Consider the following 17,457-nt stretch of genomic DNA (forward strand, 5'->3'; position numbering starts at 1 on the left):
TGCTTGCCGCTGCCCTTCTCTCCCCCTCCATCGCCTCTCTCGCGTGCAGCGGCACGCGTCGGCCATCCCCGACATCAACACTGTCGTCGCCTCGTCATGTACCTCCCACGGCCTTATCCTGCCCAGCGCCCTCTCCCTTTCTTCTTCCTCGAGAAGAGCTCGAACGAGCTCGAGCAGCTCGCGTTCCGCCGGCCAAATCCCTGGCCTCCGCTCCACCAGTTTCAAATCACTCGCACCCGAAGCTCCCTCACCTCCCTAGCTCCCTCCCCACCCCCTTGGAACTGAGCTCCGACCGCCGTATAGCCGGGAATCGCGGATCCTCTGGCCACCGGCCATCCAAGGACATCGAGCCCCACCTCGACGTCGAACTCCATCGTCCGGCCACCGTTTTCTTCGTCCAGTGGCTCAAATCGAAGCTAGGTGAGGCACTAATGCTCGTGCTCTCCTCGTTCTTGCGCGTTCCGCGAGTTTCCGCGCTCGTTCCCGAGCCATGCCGCCGCCGGCATGCTGCTGCTCGCCGCAAGCCACGCGCACGCGCCTCTGTGCCACGCCGCCGAGCGCCCCCACTCCACCCAGCCTTGCTGAATCCTCCCATGGCCGCCCCGTCGCCAGCCACTCACCGGAGCGTCGCCACACGCCGTCGCCGACCGCCGCCGTGCACTGCTCCCGTGGGCAGCACGCCTCCGGCCGCCCTCCGCCGCGCTAAGACCACCCCAAGGTAGCCCGTGACCTCCTCTTGCTCCTCCCCCACCTAGCTCTCGCCGCCGGTGAGCGAGCTCGTTGGAACCGAGCTCCCTGAGCCTCCTCTGTTCCAAAAATCGCGGCTAGGGACCCCAGGCAACAATAGAAAGAAGTGAAGGGGCCTTTCTGCGAAGTCCATGACTCAGGTGAATAGTGCTGCGAAGGGTTGTTTTGCAATAATTAGCTGAAACTTTGAAAAATTATAGTAAATCATAGAAAAATCAGAAAAATGCAAACTAAAATTTGTTGGATTTCTTGTCCTAAGATCTACAACTTTCCTTACAGGTTGATCTTCATTTTCTAAATAGTTTTTTTCTCTAGTTTAAATGTTAGTTTAAGTGGTTGCAAGCTTTAAAAATGCATAATAAATAGTAGAAAATGGTAAAAATGTAAAACCAGTTGCATTAGCTTTGATTTGGCATGTAGAACTTAGGAAAAATATTTAACCTGCTGTTTGTTTAATGTTTTCATGATGTATTGATTTAATCATGGTTAATGCTTGTTTACGCTTGTCTATTTAATATCTGCAGTTTTGCATGTTCAAAAATTATGAAATTTATGCAGTAGCTTACTATTTGCATGTTTAGTTCACTGTAAAAATTTCAGAACCAGAAGCTATGTTCGTGTTTGTAAGTCTATTTTTGTTCTGTTTGTTTTGCTAGGGCTAAATTAAATATTTTCTGTTGTCAATAAATGTTGGCAAAATATTGTTGCATGATTTATCAATAGCTCATCATGCTGGTAAATTTTGGTTGCTAGATCATGTCCTCAATTTAAGTTTTTGCATTTGTTTAGTTTCTAGTTATATCCTTCACTTTCTAAAAGTATTGATAAGCCATTCTTTTCTGCATGGTTTGATACATCAAGTATGCTATTTTTGGGTGAATCGTGTTAAATTTTGTTGGCTAGAATGTTTAGCTAATTTCCTGAATGGTGGATGCTTGCAGTGGTTTAATTTAAGTTAATTTGTGTGGCATGCTTGATGTGCTTGTCATCTTCTATGAGATGCTTGAGTGATGGTTAAGTTAAATAGCTCTAGGTGCTTATGCTAGTATGTTGTACTTTTATGAATGTCTTGCGTGTTGCACTTCCATGCATTCATACATATGCATTGTCGCATCTCATTTAGGTACGATAGATGAACCATATGGAGGACGTGCTACTGGAGCCGAACCCGAAGACGATGTTGGTGGACATATCCCGAAGACGGATGGATGGAACCCGATGTGCATGACCAAAGGAAGATGTTCGCCAAGCGAATATCATCTAACTAACACTGACTTAGTGTTAATCCTAGGCAAGCCCCGGTGCACATCCTATTATTTGAAATTATGACACCTACATATGTATTTATTACTTGTGCACTACGTTTCAGGAGTTGATTGGAACCCTAGTTGCATGATCCCTAGGTTTCCCTGAATTATACTAGCATGTATAGGACGATAGAAATGATATGCTTAATACTTCTCGATAGAAGTCGAGTGACTTTTTGCACTCGCGAGATATATGATACTTAGAAGTCGAGTAATTTCCGGTTACTCGCGAGATTTATAGTTATCTTTATATTCCAGTATATGAGATATGGAATACAATATGGAATGATTGGAAATTTGAGACCGGACGGGGGAATGATGATGAGATATAGGTATGGCAACAGGACAGGGTTCCTGGTGTCTTAGCCTCGTCTGTGTCGATTGAGGACCGTACCGTTGTTGGCCCTGCTGATCATGTTTGAATTGTACTAACTGCATGCCGGGAGTAGGAGGTATTCGAAACCGGTAAGCCTAGTACTGCCTCGTTTCGAAAGTACAGAACTTCATCACCACCCTTAGGGCGAGTCAGGTAGTCACGCAGAATTGGAATGCATATGTTTACTTTTGGTGGTCTCTCGTTGAGCCCGGCTGACTATATGTAGGTGGGGCGGTTCTGTAATTCGAGGCAGAGAGGGGAATGGTTAGTTCGTATTGTCCGACGGGGCAAATACGTGCCGTGTTAGTTAGGTCCACCTTGCAAGGTTAAATCGGATCGATTCGCCGTCAGTCGCTCTCGGACATGAGCACCTTGATCTCCAAGTCACATCGTAGTAAGAAAATGAACCGAAATGATATGATACATGTTGATGTTATTTAATCAATTATGTTTTCACATTGATTGTTATAGATCTGCAAATCATAGATGTGTAGCAACTTTATAACTATAATTTGGAGCTAAAATTTTGAAATTAAGGATCTACCCTTAGATGCTTTTCTGCAAATAAAGCCACCAGCCAGAAAGCTTTGCATGTCTAGATATGTGGGCTAAGTATACCCAAAAGTCGGGTAAGTCTTGCTGAGTATTAGTATACTCAGGGTTTGTTGTTTACCCTGTTTCAGGTATAGAAGCTAACCAGGATTCGCATCAGTGGGCTCGATGTGACGTCCTCACGTGTTCATAGTTATCATTTTGTTTTATTGGTTCTCAATCAAATTTCCTTCTCTCAGGTCATATTCTCTTCCGCTGCTGTCATTTATTTTATGTAAATTCTAAATTTAAAGTTGTTTTGTAAATATTTATGTTATTATCTATTTTTGTGAAATTATATTATGCTGGTACCGTCTGTGCTCACCGTCGCGCGAGACTTCTGGTGTATTTCGATCGGCCTGTGGGTTGGAAACAGGCTGTCAGGTTACACTTAATTAAGCTAATGCGCCTGATGCGTTCAAATGATGGCCATTACGCTTAATTAAGCCGTTTAACTTGGCGGTTCTGTCACATAAACACAGCCATGGAGGAGCTCAGGCTACCCATGCATGACCACGGCTTGCAGACTGCTGAGCCCATGAACGGAAAATAGAACATTCGGCGCGCGATGCGCGCCCTACCGGAAACAATTGGCTTTATCTAAATCTAAAACAGGAAAAATAAGCCTTTGTGTATGCACGAGATGACATCATAAATAGACATCATATCCATCCTGTTCAGAATTGCACATATGCTAGCAGAGGTACTCTAACTCCATCGTTTCCCTTGACACCCATGCTTTTCAGGAATCAAAATCGAACATTCCACATCAAACATCAATATGAAATAATAGAGAGCTGAAAATCAAAATAATTTGTGAATTTCTTAAGAACCACCATGAGCATGGAATCACATTTGCTCAAAATATTTTAGTAATTGTTGGAACACTTCGTCCGACCTGATGTTACAAATAGTAGATGTACATGTAGCAACTTTGATTGATTGGGGGCAAAGCATACAACTTCATCTAGCTAGCTGCATGCTAGGTTTTAGGGAAATGAGAAGAAGCTTGATCATCAGGCAGTTCTTGCTCTTGATTTAGTAACCATATAAATCAGGAAATGAATAGAATATGTTGATGGCTATCATTCAAACAGACAGGAGGCTATATCTATTTCTTCCTCTTCTTTTAGTTTGTTCATTCATGCGGGACCAACATACTACATATATCTTTTAAAAGAGTATCCAGATTTTAAAAACAACTTTCAATTAACCTGAAAGAGAACCATGTATCCATGTTAGCATGAGTGTGCATCATTCTCAAGTTGTTTTGCAATTACCTGAGGAGCTAAGGATACATGTCTGAACAAATCTCATGTGCTCCTCAATGTCTGAAATAGTTCAGGTAACTAAAAGAAGCAGCAAAGACACCTGAAAGAGCAAGACATTTACAAAGAAAGTTGGTCATCTGTAACTGTGATTTTTTTTTTATTTCTGCACCAAACAATCCAATTTAATTTATCAACCAGAAGAGAACATGATACCAAAACAGTTAATTCATTTGGTTAGAATAAAATTGCAATGTCGCTCCAGTTTTTACATCTATTTTAACAAAAAAATTAGCATGCTTAAGAACAAAGAAGGCCAATAGAATCTCTGATGCTTGGACCATCACGACCCACCAGAATGGCTCCAGGAGACAATAATATCCTGCAAGGTGCAACACCTGAAATTTTCATCAACCCAACGAAGGGCACGTCGTCTGTTCGCAGGACCTAGAGTTTGAAATAGCAAGAATCAAAAAGACCTAGAGGGCCAACGAGTTGTACGAGCAAGACAGTGCCTTCAGTGAGGAGGGGGAGAGTGGGCACATACCTGCTCGTGTCCTGGTGGTGGTAGCGTTGTGTAGCCCATTCTTCCTAATGATGAACACTCATGAGGATGCAGCCACCGTTGGAACTTTCTCTTGACCGGTTATATCCATTTTATGATGGACACAATCAGGGTGTTAGTAAAAGAAGGTTTGAAGATATCTACAGTCAATCCCAAATTTATAGCATGCTACATGTCACAGGATACCAGCAATGATGACAGTGATAAATACCAGCACAAGAACCAAGGAAATTATGTAGTCAAGCCTCACACAAGTAAAAGGTTGTAAACTCTACCTTACATATGTATTCACATTGTTCAAATATAATCTAAGATCCTAGAAATTTATTGTAATTGACACAAAAATATTTCTTATAGGACTATCAAGATATACTTTTGCTACCAAACTTTTGCCTACATTAGGACTTCGCAGTTGGCCAAACTATACTAACAAGCAGTTAGAACAGCAGTGGATCATGCTCACTAAATATGGACTTAGCATATAGTAGATTGAGCAAGTGCATAGGATCAACTTATTGCATAATAACTATTTTGCGGTATGTGTATCTTCTACCTATCACAAACTGAATATACTGTAACTCCTGACCAAACTATGAATCCGCAACATATGCATCAGAATTATCAAATGCTCTTTCGTTTCTTCTAATGCAGTCACTAATAACTTGCTATGTGTTATGAACTTTCTTGATTGTGCAGCAGTAAGGTAAATATCATAATCTAGCATTGTTCATTCAATATAGCCATCCACCCCCTGTTTTCATTTTTTACCATAGGATTTTTAGAGTACATTCAGTCGTGAACAACCAAAAGGCATGCCTCCTAGGAGCTAGACCACGTTTCCTTCAAGTGGCTGCTGCTTGGACCACGACATGGGAGAGACTGCACAGAGGGGTAAATTGTACGAAATTGTGGAACATTTCTTTCTCAATATTTCCTATCAAGTCAAATTCTAATTTTATCCATATTATTGACAGATATGTATGTATTCGGGTTCATGGTATTCACGTTGACCTAGCAAGGCACAAGCGTGGATAACTTTGCCAGGTACAGACAACTCTGTCAAATACCCATGGGTAAATCAAATTAACAAGTAAATCAGATCAAGAAATGCAGTCCATGGATTTGAACAAATAGAAATGAAATGATGGAGACCCATTGTATCTCAGATCTGCCAACATTAGTGCTAAGTTATCACATTCCAAGACAACCACAACTTCTCAAGCAGACCAGCAATAACTCAGTAGCAGCACGACTCAACAAAGAAGGCGTACCTGACTCAGGCCTAAACTATGGGGGCGGCCGGCCGGATGGAGCTGCAATTTGAAGCGGAGGTGCAGATCGGGTGGAGCTCGCTGACTGTGGCAGTACCGCCCGAATTAATCCGGCTCAAGTGCGCTAACCATCACCATAACGGTAATCCTGGCTAACACGCACTTCAAACGGAGTAATCCGACAGTCCAGTCAGGTAAAGTCCCGATAAAACCACCTGAGCTGCATTCGAAACCCAAAGCTTACATGCAACTCACACGAAGGTGAGTCCAGAGAGTACAACATTTCACAAATTCTTACATCACAGAGTCTTAACTTAATTATTACAAACCAAGTTTGAAATCTTAAAAAGGTACTTGAAATTCAAATTGAAAGTAGTTCAGAGTTCAACTGCAGCGGAAAATAAAGCGAGTTATAAACGACGATACAAGATATCATGATGAAGCCCGTACATGACATCACTTGGCATTGCCATCGCTGGCCGGAGTCGTGTCCCATTCCACCGACCAACCAGGAGGTAAAATACACGGCCAAGTCAAGCTAGCTACCTTATCTTCAAACGAATCACCTGAAAACAAAATTGAGCCACAAGCAAGGCTGAGTATACTAATACTCAGCAAGGCTTACCCGACTAAGGGTATACTTAGCCCTTAATCTAGACATGCAAGGCTTTTGGCTTGAGGGGTTTGTTTTGCCGCAAAGCATTAAAGAGTAGATCCTTAATTTCAGGTTTTAGCTTCAAAATTCTAGTTCAATTAACCATTCTAGGTGAGCATCTATCCAATAGCATACATGGTGGGAAACAATTATCTTTCATCATCCAATCAACCATATTCATTATCAACATCTTTCACTTCTTACTCTATGTGGCAAAAGGGTTAAGCAGTCCCAAACCGTGAGAAGCGGACGATTCGAATCGAATTTGTTAACCTGGCCAGGCAGACCTAAACACACGCATGGGAACATAGTCACCCACGCAACAGTTCCCTTCAATTCCCGATTCACGGAACAGGCCCACCGCCCTCAAGTACAGCAGTACGACGACTCTGTACTCGCCATTAGCTAGATGTGAACAAGTTCAAGACGGTGGGGAGTATGTTCCGGCCTCGGTTCAATCCAGTACTTAAGCTTACCGATTACCATATTCTCGGCATGTGGTTAGTACGTTCAAAAGCTTAACCACCACTACCACACACTGCGGCCTTATCCATTTCTTACTAAACAGACGGGGTATCTCAAGTACCACAACCCCGCCCGTGAACCTTATAGTTGCAATATGTAGTGGACATTCAAATCCTATAATTCTCGCGAGTGACAGGAAATCACTCGACTTCTACCGAACTATTAGCCTAGCCAACTAGCGACCTAAACCATCTAGTGTTCAAGCATAGGTACCTAGGATCATGCAACTAAGGTTTCAATCAACTCCTGTAAACGTAAATGCACAAGTATATAGAAATATAAGTAGTTGCATAAAACTGCAGTAGATAGGACATGCTCCGGGGCTTGCCTGGGACTAACACTAGGTCAGTGTTAGTTAGAGAACAACTGCTCGGTGAACATCTTCCTTCGGTCATGCACATCGGGATCCATCCGTCCATCTTCTGGATGTTTCCACCATTTACCGTCTTCTGGCTTGGCTCCAACGTCACATCCTTCACGTGGTTCATCTATCGTACCTAAATGAAATGCAACAATGCATATGTATGAATGCACAGTTTCGAGCTGCTCAACAATGTAGATGTTATTATTTTTCCTTCACGATAAAGTTGTAGTCCAACATGATGTGAGTTTGGATGTGAACTTCTTAATTAACATCTCCTGGGCAGTCATTTATAGAGTAGTAATTTTATCTATACTAACTCATAAAAGAGCCGGGTGTGTTGCTTTTCGTTTATATTAGTACAGAAAAATGCAGAAAAAGTGTCTTTCATCATATTAACACATGGAAAACAAGGGAAAACTATAACTAAAGCTGAAAACATAGAATGGTGCTGATATTGTTATGAGAGATGCTTTACTGGGTCACTAGTGTGCAGTAAAATTTTCAGGTCATTTGATGTAACAAATAAATCATAAAAACTCAGGAATCTATCACTACTAGTGTACAAAAACAAAACTCTAGGGTAAAGAATGCAAGTTCTGGTAATGAAATTTTTACCAGTGGGTTAAATTCCTTAAGAAGAGCTTGTGGTAAAGTTTTCATAATTTATTGAGCTATACAGCAAGCATAGGAATCTAGATTCCTTTCCTAGGCATTTATCTAACTACAAATATATAGAGTAAACTACTTAGTTTCAGTAGCTAAAATTTTACAGGAATGATCATGTTCTGAAAACCAAGCTCTAGTAAAATTATGAGATTTTTCTAATGAAGGAAACTAGGGTTTTTGATTTACAAAATTTATTCATGAATAACTCAAAAGGACTAGTTATACATTACTAAAAATTCCCAAAATTTTTCTATAGCATCTAGAAACTAAAGTAAGGCTTCTGTAAAAATTTCAGCTCAGGAAAACTTAAATAGAACCCTGTGTATTTAATCATATTTAACATAGGCATAAACCAAGATCTAATGAAACCTATAGCTAGAGTTGTCAAAATGTCTTAAAATTTTTACAGTAAGCTAATAATCTAGGGTGTAGCACTCTGTAAAAAATATATCCTTAGTTCATGACTACAACAGGAGATACATTTGTGTGCTATTTAATCTAATCTTTATCCTAGATTAAAATATAAGCATAATATGAACATGTGACTGTAACAAAAGTTGTAGGTTTTGATCTAAGGATTCCAAAACATTTTAGTTTGCATTTTTATGATTTTTCTACGATTTTATACGAATTTTCAAAGTTCACTGCTTTGGAAAAGAAAAAGGAAAAAGGATCTCTTTTTGCGCAGAGGCCCCTGAACTTCTGTTTCTTCTAACTAGAGGTCCCTGGCGGACATTGGAGAACAGAGGAGAGTTTGCGCGGTGTTTTCCGGCGAGGAGAGGCACCGGAGGTGGGGGCTAGGTTGGGGAAAAGGTAGAGGGGACTGAGCCGCACCTCTGGGTACCCGGGATTGGGGTTGGGACGGCCTGCGTCGGCGTGCCCGCGGAGAAGCAGAGGCGGCGGCGGGTCTGGACCGCGGCGGCGGCGCTCCGGTAGGCCTGGACAGAGGCAAGCGGACCGGGAGCTTCGTTGGGGGTGAGGTGAAGCCGTTCCCGTGGTCGGTTGGAGCCAAAGGAAAGTGGAGGTGGGAGCTCGACGGTGGCCTATGGGCGGCGGCGGCCCTGCTCACCGACGGCGGCGTTCCGGCACGAGGGGGCGGTGATGGATGGGCTCGGATGCTTCACGGGAATAAGAGGGTTTCGTTCCCGGGGTCAGCTCGGGGCGTGGATGGCCGGAGGTGGGGTCTCCGCGGTGAGCCCGAGCTCCGCGGCAACAATGGTGGCGGCAGCTCTGGGCGCGCGCGTGCCGGGTCCGAGCTCGGCCTCGGCTTTTAGGGGCGAGCATGGTGAAGGAGGAGGGGATGGGCGCGGGCAGGGAGGCCGGGCAGCTCGGGCAGCGCGGGCAGCGGCCGCGGCGCTCGGCCGGACGCGGCTGTCGCCGAGTCGTGGCGTGCGCGGCGGAGCGGGAAGTCAGCGAGGGCGGCGTGCGCGCTCGAGTGGGGGTGATGGCGCGGCGCAGCGTGGCAGCGGCAGCAGGCACAGCGAGGGCAGGCGCTCGAGTGCTCTGCCCTGCTCGGCCCTGCGCTCGGGAAACAGGGAAGCAGGAGGAGGGAGAAAGGAGGGAGAGAGAGAGAGTAGAGAGAAAGAGATTTGACTTTAAATTTTTTTGAAAATTTTCACATGAACTCGAAAATCTCCAAAAACAAAAGTTGTTCAAAATTTAAAATCCTACAACTTTCGTTTCAGGCACAAACTCATTTGAAACGTAGTTAAAGAGTTAAATTTAAATTCTTGACAAATGTGCATTATTGCTCTATTTGAATCCAAATTCAATTTTTTCTTAAATTTTTGTGTAGCAGCTTGAAAAACTTTGAACATGAAAGTTGTTCATTAATTGAAACTATACAACTTTGGTTTTGGGCAAAAGTTTATTTGAGCTATGGTTTGAAAATTATTTTCAAAGCATGTTGGTAAAGATTTGAATTATTTCATCATTTCATGTGACCACTTTAAAATTTGAATTTGATTACTCTTGCAAAAATTTTAAACATCACCTAGGGTGTATATCATTGCATTCTACTCGTCATGCCATGGCAATGGTGAACAATTATATTTAAACCTATAAAAGATGTATTTCACCTAAAGGTACATGCACATGCACATACACACATACACATGCATTTATTTCAACTTCTCTTGGTTAATTAGGCATAACGCTATATTTAATTTCTCTTGCTTAGCATTTTAATTACCTGGGTTGTCACACTGACCACCGCAGCGCCCCCACTGTCTAGCACGCCGCAGCTGCCTTCCTTCGCCTCGGCGCGCCACCGTCGTCTTACTACATGGATTCATCGCCGTCCCTTGCTGTCTCGCTCACTTCAAGGCTCGGATCTGAGCCAGAAAGATAGAATAGTGGACAAGAAAAGATGAGAATGGGATGGGAGAGAAAGGGTAAGGAAACGTATGAAATGTAACTCACCTAGATTGACAAGCATGAGTCCGCGCACTCTATTGGCTTGCCGTCGTCGAGTACATCCAGCGTGCTGCACCAGGCTGCGCGCGTTCGTGCACCACCACAGGACGCGCGGGCAGCTTAGCCTCCGCGTGCTCCCGATCCAGCGGGCCCGCGCGGCCAGCACCGGTGCCGACACCTCCTTCTACGACTCGATGGCCATGGTCGACGAGGTCATGCAGCATGCTCCTCACCGTCTTCGCCGCCCTCGGCTTCCTTGTGATCCCATACCGGCAAGGTGGGCGCTCGACTGCTGCTCGTCGAGGGTGGGCTCCATGGCCGGCTGGCCGGAAGGGGGCGAGGGAAGGGAAGGAGAGGAGGAGAGGAGGGAGAGGGGTGGGGAGGGGAGAGGAGATGGAGGCAGGTGGAGAGGGAGCAGGGGTGGGAGGAGGGAGGCGGCGGCGGGGAGCAGGGTAGGGAGGGAGAGGGCGGCGGGGAGGAGGAAGTGCGGGACCTAGGGTTGGGGCTGCGGGAGGGGTTTTTTTGAAAATTGTGCGGGGGTGGGTTTTGTAAAGAAGCAAGAGTATCGAATTTTTTCTTCTTCGTTATTAAATAAAATTTAACACAAGGACCGTTATGAAAAATATAGGAACGTGGTTTCTGTTCATTTTGGATGTGTCGTACTGAGTTGCGATTCTTAGAAAAATTGAGGATGTTTTTGTAAAATAGCCAGCAATCGCGCAGGTCGACACGCGTCCTACTTTTTCGCGGCGGATGCGGGGAGAGGAGTAAAATAGCCAGCAATCACGCAGGTCGACACACGTCCTACTTTTTCGTCCTACTTTTTCGCGGCGGATGCGGGGAGAGGAGCAAACGAGTAGGTTTTAATCAAGCTGATGTGCCATTGGGATTCCAACTATCACCCTTCTGAATCCCGCCTGTCAACGATATAGAGCTTGATTGGTTGGCTGCTGCCAAATTTTTGGCATGCCAACGTTTTGACTAGGCAAAAGTTGCCATTTTTTTTTTGCCAGCATTTGGTTTGTTACCAAAAGCTACCAATATCTCACATTTAGCTTACTAAAATGGTGGCAAGTTTTTCGCCTATATTTTAACTTGCCAAAACTTTGGCATGCCAAAATTTGGGTAGCAAACCAATCAGGCCCATAATACCAATGTTAACATAGTTTGCAACCTGCAAATTATAATCAACGTGCATGTTGAAGATTAACTGTCCTTTTTTGTCAGTCCTGCTATTATGAGGTTTGTGTCCTTATCAATTGTAATGCAGCATTGAGTGTTGCCACCGACGACAACAGAACTGCTGATGGTTCGAGGTTAAATAAACTGAATTGCTGACCAACATAATAAATAAATGGGTCACAGGCACTCGTACAATGAGCTGCACTGCAGAATGCATGAAAATTGTCCACGGTCCCACTTCACCTAAGTTACTGAATACATCCTGAATCGATGCTTCCAACTTGCCAAACACATACATCCTGTTGCCATCAAACGAATAAACTGAAGTTGAACATCATCAAACAGCAGTTGCAGCACAATATGTGTAGTGCTCTACTTGAAAAAAAGACATCAAGATCCACCAATTTCTGCTGCAGTGAGGTCCACATCTTGATTCAAAAATAGCTATAAAATTGAGCTTACTATATTCAACATCCACGCCGTGCTGATCTTCTCAGAAATACATATTTGTCTATTGTTAAAATTCATGCAGTACAGTATGGGCCTCATAAGTATACATTCTTCTCCCATTTGTAAGGTTCAGTATATTTTAGAAGGATAATAGGAAAATATAAAAAAGAGGCAAATTACTCAAAGAAGTGTTTAGTGAAAATATAATTAGGAAAAGAAAAACAAACCTGCAGTATAAACCAAACCAACATCGTCAGGCTCTCAATAGAACTGCATTTGTAAAATAATAGCTGTAGTAAGCTTAGTCAATTAGTGATTGAGGGGGCACCAGATTCCATTAGATGGACTCACGAGCTTCCTCAATCAGTTCAATTTCAACGCTAAACTTCATTATGCTTCATTATGTCTTCCTGCAGATTCGCATAAAGCAAGCGCACAATAAACCAATCTCGTAATGCTAGACAAAGCAAATAATAAGACAGAAACCCAGGAAGGACAAACATGCATTTACTGACCGAACTATTTGGCCATAGAAACACAGCGCCAGAATAGTGAGTGCAGGGACCTTTTACAGGACAATAGCTTGCCATTTTGCCCAAGTAGAAGCCATCTTCAAAAGAAGAGGAAAACTCTGGACCTGGGGATTTGGTGGTGCATGCGTAGTCTGGAACTTGGAAGATAATAATGCAATTATTAAGATGTCAAATATAGAAGCTCAAAGATGCATTCAGAGAATTTTTCACCATGAGCATCATCAAGTTCGTGCCTGTGTTATGAGTCCTCTTCTCCACAGGGGACTAAACTGAAAGAAAGATCTAAATGTATCAAACATGTAGGTCAATGGGCAATGAACTGCCAGGTTGCCTAATATTTATATCAGATTCGAAACATTTAGGCAATTTTTTTTTCTGAAAAAAGGTCAGGCCCAGTTGATGGTTGAGTAAGAATCTTGGCAAGCAACAACTGCCTAGCCTTGAGAGATGCTGTTTGGTTGGCTGCCCTGAGACAAATACACCCTTCAGTAATCAACTGAGCCAAATACATCAATATTTTCAAGGAAATAGCTGTATGCAGTTAAGTATAGCTAAATATCAGAAACTCACATTGAAAATATAAAAGGTCTAGTAAAAACATCCGACCATGCCGATGGGAAATTATCAAATTCACTGCTCTCTGCAACCTCCATGAACAGTGTTTATGTTACTTGGTTGGCAGAGTATTAAAATGCAGTCAACTAAGACCCCATTTGGCATAGCTTATGCCAAAACAGCTTCACCAGTGAAGCCAAAAAAACTAGCTTCTAGTTCATTTTAGCACAGGCTTATAAAATAGCTTCACGCTGCAGTGTCTCGATTTGCGTGAAACAAATGAAGCTGAAGCCAAAATAAGTTATGCCAAATGAGGCCTAAAAAAGCCTGGTAAAGTAGCTTAACAGAATAAAATCAATTGCAAGCCAACTACATTGCTAAAAGTCATTAGATAAGGAGGTAGTATCCAAACATGAGTGGAGTAACTTTAATGACAATAATATACACTTTGTACATGCTAGCTATAAACTAAGAAAACTTCCTTTGTAATGAGGGGATTAGAGTTGTGCCACTGTGTCAATTATGAAATCCATATTTATCATGCCACCCTTGTTCCATCTATGCAACTGCCGTACAATTGCCAGTGGTATGAATCAAATAAGCTTTAACACTAAAATTGGTAGGGCAGTGGTATAAATGGAACAGAGTTTTAAACAGTGATGATATGATTCTAGATACTACAAAAGCAATGTAAACATCAAAACATAGGCACAAATCTATATTTCCTAATATAACATATCCAGTAAGGGCCTGCCCCTCTTGTTTCTTAAAAAAAAAAGAAGTCAGAAGACTTGATAGTTGCAGAATATAAGCCTAGCTCCATACATGGAGCCACCTACAGACTACAGTTCTACGCTGGCGCTCCTCATGAGAACTGTCAATAAGTTGATTCATTGTACTATGATCAGGTACAAACAGCATAATCATCATTTAGCTTTCTCAAATAAGTTTTCTGGCATGTTCAAATCACCAATTACGTTATAGAGCAACAAAATATGTATAAAAACAAAAACACCACTAAATAGAAGGCTTAAGGTAACACTGGCACGATAACAATTTACCATCAAATATCTAAATGTTGACATCCATGGAGATGCGCTAGTCATTATGTTTAGGTAGCACAGGTAATGAATTTGCTGGAAATACTGCATGACGCAACCCTTTCGCCTTCATTTTGAGCTGCTCTCGAAGCCTATAAGCTTCTCTGAGATCATCTTCAGTGCCACAGCTTTCGTAAGCATTTATGACCTGTTCTTGAAAGTCCATAGCAAGTTTGTAGCTGCATCCAAAGTAGCATTAAATGTTAAAACAGCCAAAATGGTATCCGTGGTATACAAAAACAGCCCCTCCACAAGGAACCATGCTAAACATACCCAAACCCAACTTGCTCCATTCAGTTGTAAATATGAATTGATGTTATTGAGTGTAAAGCTACTGCCCAAGAAAGTTCATATGCTAATACGTGTATACAACTAAAAAAGCAAGCACATATAGCGAAAATATACAAACAAATGCAAGGGATACAAGATGCACCATCCAGGCTCTAGTATATAATGTGCTAAAACAGGGAAAATTTTCATTTCCATAGTATAGTGGTAGCATCAGAACATATAAAAACAACAAGCATCATTTACAGATGAATCAGCAAGCACCATGACAACATATTTTCCATATCATCTCATAGTATATTTGGTTTAAAATTGGGTAATCCAACCTCTTATGTGTGTAGGTAGCAAAGAATTGTGACAAATTTTGATCAATTAATCAACATCATATTACTTTTAACATTTGTTAAACTCTATTGAGTTATACAAGGTTATGGTACAGTTTTGCAGTTTATGTACTCGCAGAAACTAGAAAGACAAGGTACCCACATGGTTATCTAATGCTACCTTGCGGTCATATTTTAAGGTATGGCCCCCTATCTCCATTGATTTCCAATTGATAAAAGCAAATATAAGATTATGGTATGGCTTTGCAGATTTCTGTATTGGCAGCTTGGCAGCCAAGGTGCCCACAAGGCCGCAGTTAATTTGCTTAACTTGGATAGCACAACAGCACTAACTTGCAAGCAATAATTGAGTACTATGGTAGCAGGCCTATATCAATACGAAAGCGTACCTCAACAGTGCAAATAGTCAAAACACAAGAATGTGAAACGAATTACCTTCCCATCAGTCCGTATGCATTTGCAAGGGACTGATTCATGTCAATGGAATCCTCATGTGTTGGCCCAAATGTAGCATGTATAATACCCTTTGCAAGTGTGAGGAACTTCACAGCTGATTCATGTTTGTCCATCTGAAGATAGGCCTCCCCCAAATGCTTATAAGTAAAACCTAACCCAAAGTGCTGCGGCCCAAAACAATTCTTCAACTTATCAACTGCAGTCTCCAGATAAGGAACAGCCTCAGAAACTCTTCCCGTATGCAGGAGGATCCAGCCCATCCTTGCAGAGATGCTGCCTTCAACGTGCTGCATATCCTTGGCACCCTCAAGAACTGCAAGTGTTTTCTTCATCAAGCTCAAAGATGTTTCAAATTCTCCCATTGACTCGTGCAGCATTGATATCTCAGCATATGCCTCAGTGATTCGCCCAGGGTTCACGGAATCCTTTGTGTCGATAATCCCACGAGCAATTTCCAAGCACCGTTTTGCGTCCCCGATCCTCTCCTGGGAACTCAAGATCTTTGCCATGGTAACATATGCTAGTGCACGTTCCTCACTGTCCTTGTCGGCCCGCTTCATCACCCTCTTAAGGTCATTCAACGCCTCCTCGGATCTCCCCAACAAAATGCGGATATTGGCCCCATCAATTTCGACCTGGGAAAGGTTGACACTCAATCCCAATAGCTCATACACCATCTTAGCAAGCTCAATTTGCTCCTGTGCATCCACATGGCGACCTAACCCAGTATAGATAACTGCGAGAAGCCGCCGAACCTTAGCCACCTCTGTGGAGTCCTCACCAAATCGTACCTCTGCAATCCCCAGGGCCTTCAAACACAATGACAAGGCCTTGTCGAAATCTAGCACGCCCGCGTAGGCCTCAGCGACATCCCTGTAGGCGTCCCCCAGCTCCACACTCCCTTCATCCAGGCAGCCGCTCCTCAGCTCCAGCGCGCGGCGGAGGTCGCCGACCGCGTCCCACCGGCGCCCCACGGCCATCTTCGCGCGCGCCAGCTGCTCGTGCACGGCGGCTCCCACGGCCGCCACCTCGGGCTCCCCGCGCCGCGCGGGGGCCAGGTAGTCGACGATCTCCGCGGCGGCGCCGAGGGACTCGAGACCGTCGCCGGCAAGGCCAACGCGAGAGGCAGCGGCGCCCGCGAGGCGGAGCGCACGCGCGACGGGGAGCGACCACCCGCCGTGGGACTCCTGAAGCGGGGCGATCGCCCTGAGGGCGAGGTCGAGGGCCTTCCGGTGGTCGCCCTCGGACTCGTGGAGCTCCGCGGCCTCCAGGAACGCGAGCCCCGCGGGCTTGGCCTCCGCCGCCGCCGCCGCATCGGGGGGGAGAACAGGAGGGGGGGCCCGGGTTAGGGTTTGCGTGGAGAAGGGGAGACGGCGGGGGGGGGGGGGGCGTGGTGGGGAGGCGGTGGCGGGTGGAGCGGCGGGAGCGGGGCTCGGGCGCGGAGAGGCAGGCGAGGAGGAGGGATTTCGGGAGCCGCCGCATCGCCGGGGTTTTACCGGTTGTGCAGGAGGGTTTTAGCAAATTTTTAGGCGCCTCGCGGACGAGAAGGCAAGGCTGCGTGGAGCTGGTGGCGATTGAGGTCGCCGTCGCGCTCGGGAGTCTGGGGTCTTGGACTCGGCCGGTTTTTTGGCTCAGTCTGGCCTGCGCCCGTGCGCCGGCGCCGGGAAAGGAGTGAAGGTAGCGGCTAATAATCACCATCCATTTTATGATGTTTTCTGCAAATATTAGGATCAAATGTTTACACAGCCTCTCAGTTGAATGGTGATTATTGGCTGCGATACAATTTTAAGATGTTTTCT

The 17,457-nt window shown here is 44.2% G+C and overlaps 1 long non-coding RNA gene and 1 pseudogene across 2 annotated transcripts; both read right to left on the reverse strand.

The window, feature by feature from the left end:
• Positions 1 to 3,819: 3,819 nt before the first annotated feature.
• On the reverse strand, positions 3,820 to 6,223 carry LOC120647290. Its single transcript, XR_005664735.1, has 2 exons — positions 4,837 to 6,223; positions 3,820 to 4,736 (listed from the first exon to the last, which is right to left on the reverse strand). It is a non-coding gene; the product is annotated as an uncharacterized LOC120647290 (long non-coding RNA).
• Positions 6,224 to 14,206: 7,983 nt separating this feature from the next.
• On the reverse strand, positions 14,207 to 17,232 carry LOC120647291 (annotated as a pseudogene). Its single transcript, XR_005664736.1, has 2 exons — positions 15,638 to 17,232; positions 14,207 to 14,749 (listed from the first exon to the last, which is right to left on the reverse strand). The product of XR_005664736.1 is annotated as a protein KINESIN LIGHT CHAIN-RELATED 1-like (transcript).
• Between the last annotated feature and the right edge of the window lie 225 nt (positions 17,233 to 17,457).

Source organism: Panicum virgatum, chromosome 9K (genome assembly GCF_016808335.1).
Source record: "Panicum virgatum strain AP13 chromosome 9K, P.virgatum_v5, whole genome shotgun sequence".
Lineage (NCBI taxonomy): Eukaryota > Viridiplantae > Streptophyta > Magnoliopsida > Poales > Poaceae > Panicum > Panicum virgatum.